Here is a 4076-nt window from a genome sequence, read left to right as displayed (position 1 = left end):
TAGTCACTATGCATAGGCACTATACATAGGACACTATGGTATAGGCATATACATAGGCACTATACATCGGACACTATGGCATAGGCACTATACATAGGTCACTATACATGACTATACAGTCAAATGAATTAACTCAAATCAATTCAAACGTTGGAGGAAACCGGAGTACCCGGAGAAAAACCTCCTAGGGAAAGGGTAAAACAAGAAAGCGATCAAACTCAACCCATATGTGACGCCGAGTTTTAAGCCTAGTTTTCATATAGTCGGGAAATTTCGCAGTTTCTCAGATACTTGTGCCAGATTCTCCCGATAGTGACTTTGACGGAAAATGGGAAGTGCGCCAAAAAAATGAAACCTGCAATTTAGAAATTGGTAACGAGGTAAAGCCCTCTCCGACAGTACAAATTTGAGTTTTCATATGTAGGGAATGATCGCCGACTATCGCAAAAATTTGGGACGCGTCGCGAAAATAGAAACGCTTCCTATTTTCCCGTTTCGTGCCCGACCATCCCAGATATGATTATCGGGGATGTCTACGATTTATGGTTTTCATTACTCTGGGACGGTCGGAAAACTGCGAAATCCCTGATCGTCTGGGATTTTCCCGACCTATGAAAACTAGACTTAAAATCGAACCCGGGTCACATTGGTGGGAGGCGAGTGATTTCACCACTGCGCCAGCCTGGTAATTTAATCAAACCATTGTTGAATAATTTGGTAGCTTGGTTATTTAATAAAAACCATTTTCACAAGAAATAAAACCTTTGTTAACTAATTTGGTAATTTGGTTATTTAACATAAAATCATTTTTAAAAGAAATGGTTTTTTTTTTAATACAATCGCTCTGATTAAACCAAATCTTACCTGTCTGGATCATTTACAAATCACGCTTGCGTGACGAATCTTGCTTTCTTTGGCTATTTGATAAAACCAACGAATCTTGTCTTCGCTGGTTATTTGGTACTCATTGTTCAGTGTACACGGAGGTTACGCATGCGCATTTGCTATTTTAAAGCTCAAGGGTCAGCCGCACGCATGGAAAGTTGACGCATGCGCGTTTGCTAATAGCTGACCGTCTACATGCGACTATGTATCGTCCGTGACCCTTTACATCAAACAAACATGGCGGATATGCGGGAAGTGAGCTGTAGTCAACTTTTACTGTGACGTCTTCTTGGATTACAATATGGCAAGCTGATTAATATTTCAAATGCTAAAGCTCGCGTGAGAATGGGTAATCATCAACTAAAGAAACATTTCTGCTGTTGGTTAACAGCGGGTGTGGTGTGTTAACAATTACTAGTATGACTTTGTTATTAGAGGAGCTTGTTCATGTGAAACATTGGTTCACAAAAAAATTGTTGCTGCTGCTGATCTCCATCATTAAAGCCACAATTCTTCTTAAGGTAAGACGTTTTGTTTTAATTTTTATTTTGTGTGAGTGTGTGTCTGTTCTTGGTTTGCCGAACTTTCAGTCAATTAAGATCGGCCTGTTTCGTTGTTTTGGTTGGTTTTTGAACCATCCGGTCAGGAATGACAACGCTTGAAGAAGGTATAGGTAGGAATACTGATTTGGATAAATGAGAATATACACTTTAGTTACATACTATTTTCAACCAATACAGACAATATAGGGCGGTATGCAATTGAGTGTCGTGAAACCAATACCAAAGTAATTACTCCGACCAATCACAGTAGGTGCAGGTGCAACGAGCCAATAAAAATTCGTATCAATTCCATGTACCTTGCTAAATGATAAATGGAGGAGGAGTGACCCCAAATGCTTGTTTGTCTTGGCCATATTTTGTAGCCCTATCATTTTAACATGTTTCTCCCTGGATCCTGGATGGGGTTACCAATTATATTCCGTAATTATTCAGTGGACCTTTTGACATGTCAAAGCTGACGTGTTTCAGTCATGTCGGTAGGAAATTGAAAGAACTGTAGTCTTAGCATTTGGCATAGGTGCGTTTAGATGACAAGACACACCATTAACCACTTTGGAGCGAGTTTCAATCGATTGTCGTAAAACCAAAACCAAGGTAATTACTTTGGCCAATCAAAGAGGACGGAGACAATCCAGTAAACCAATCAAAACTCGAAGTAATTAGACGTAGCCGACATAAAGCGCGGGAAAATGTGTACGCGCGAGCCCCGCGATTGGTTTTGGTTTCACTTCTGATTGGTTGAAAAAGTGGCGCGAGAACCTTGAACCAATCATTGAGTTAAGTAATCACAAACCAAACCAATTCGCTAATTACTTTCGACACTCAATCGAAAACCGTTCTATTTCATGGTGTTGACGACAATTTTAATTGATAGATAGCCGGATCGGTGATTGAACAGTGGTTATCCGCATATGATTAGGTGAACTCATGATCGAACATGTGATGAAGGTGGACTTGTAAACCTTTTTTCGGCATTAGGTTTCATTCATTCTCGAACAGTTTTTAATCTTGTCTCCAGAGCGTGCTCAGCACAGTCCTAAACAGTCAGTTTTTGCTTTGTTTGCCTACCGAGTGAGGTTTTACCCTTCAGGTACGATTCTGTTTGTGTATGTTCTTTTTCCTCTCTGTCACAGTTATTTCTTTTAGGATAAGACAAAGAGTCAATTGTGACACGCCCCAAATATGATCGGAATGTAGTGCGAAATATTGTATGTTTTTACAATGTTCTTCCCCTTCACTTCTTAACAGCAACCAACAAATCTGTTGTGTACGCTGCAAAGATGGCAAGGGAATACTATGATGAAGTGGACTTGAACGAGCCAGGATTAATTTACATCATTCAGGAAGCCAGCTTAGACTATTTCAAAGTTGGTGTGTCGACCAATGATAATACTCTTCGCCAAAGGCTACTAAACCTGCAGTCTGGGAACTGGAGGAAGCTCACTGTTAGACAGACATATAAAGTATCGAACATGAATCTTGCTGAAAAGGACGCTCATTATACTTTGAGGGACGTACAAGTTCGTGAGGGAGGAGGTCAAGAATGGTTTCACAGTGATTTCCGAACCATTAACGCCGCAGTAGCAGCTGCCGCAAGGAAATATCCTCGCTAAAGGCTCAGGAAGTGCTTCGACCTCGTAAAAAAACATTACACGAATGATCTTGAAATAAATGTTGGAAAACGTAGTCCGAGTCTTCTTGCACGATGTCGCCGGTTTTCAAGGGTAAAAATATTTGCTTATTTCTAATTTTAGTGCGAAAAACGGTCACTGGTTAAAAACCAAAAATTCGTCGCGCGTAACATTACCGCCTTGACCTTATTGTGATCATTCGCAATTTTGATAACTACAGGAAACATTTTTTACATTTTTGGCAGCATTTCAGATTCTGAATTGAAGGAAGAAACAAATGTTCTAATAATAAAAGATAAGAACTAAAGCATAGCACAACTAAGTCAGTCAGATAAGGTGGATTGAACACTCGAATTCAAATGTGTTGTAAAACTACGCCGGAGGCAGTTATGTTTGATATCAAAGGAATCGATTATTGTTGCGTGTGCTTGCAAATTTTCATGGTTGCAATTTCGATTGTTGTTTTTGTACTTCTTTATTTTTTTTCTCTATGTACCAGCACCATATTTACAAATTGGCAACGATTTGTGTAACGACATCTTGGCTTGCACCTCTTCGCCTCGTCTTCGTTATCAGTTATCACGTCTCATATAACGTTTATACTCAGCGAAACCGTGACTGAGTTTCCGGGTTCGTAAATGTCACTGGCAAACAGTTTATTAGGATTCGTCAGGTGTTTACACCGCAGATTATTCGGAGTCCCAACGCAGTTTACATTAGGCTATGGATCCGGACATTGGCAAGAAAATCTAGGACGAAAATAGCAAGAAACGTTCGGATATCAAAGTGAGGTAGGGTAAGGGTAAGGAAATTTTATTTATACTCGGGTTGATGAGTCTTGCTAGGCCGCCGGTTAGCAGTAGACTCTAATATGCCGAGAAGATAAGCTAGAAACAATACCAAAAATATGCAATACGGGATTAATAAAATGATTAGTAAAAAATCAAATAATATAACTATATAATTATGATCTTCAAATTAGTAAAATCTTGAACTT

General features: G+C 39.5%; 1 long non-coding RNA gene across 1 annotated transcript in view; it reads left to right on the top strand.

Annotated features, from left to right (window-relative positions):
* Positions 1 to 2372: 2372 nt before the first annotated feature.
* LOC137979390 (uncharacterized) overlaps positions 2373 to 4076 on the top strand; it is a 2462-nt gene continuing 758 nt past the window's right edge. The window contains exons 1-2 of the long non-coding RNA XR_011118315.1: positions 2373 to 2538; positions 2697 to 4076. The exon at positions 2697 to 4076 is cut by the window's right edge and continues 758 nt beyond it. This is a non-coding gene — a long non-coding RNA (uncharacterized lncRNA). The remainder of the gene's footprint in view (positions 2539 to 2696) is intronic.

This window comes from Montipora foliosa, chromosome 12 (genome assembly GCF_036669935.1).
Source record: "Montipora foliosa isolate CH-2021 chromosome 12, ASM3666993v2, whole genome shotgun sequence".
Lineage (NCBI taxonomy): Eukaryota > Metazoa > Cnidaria > Anthozoa > Scleractinia > Acroporidae > Montipora > Montipora foliosa.
The sequence above is the reverse complement of the archived record's forward strand: the minus strand, read 5'-3'. Positions and strand labels throughout refer to the sequence as shown.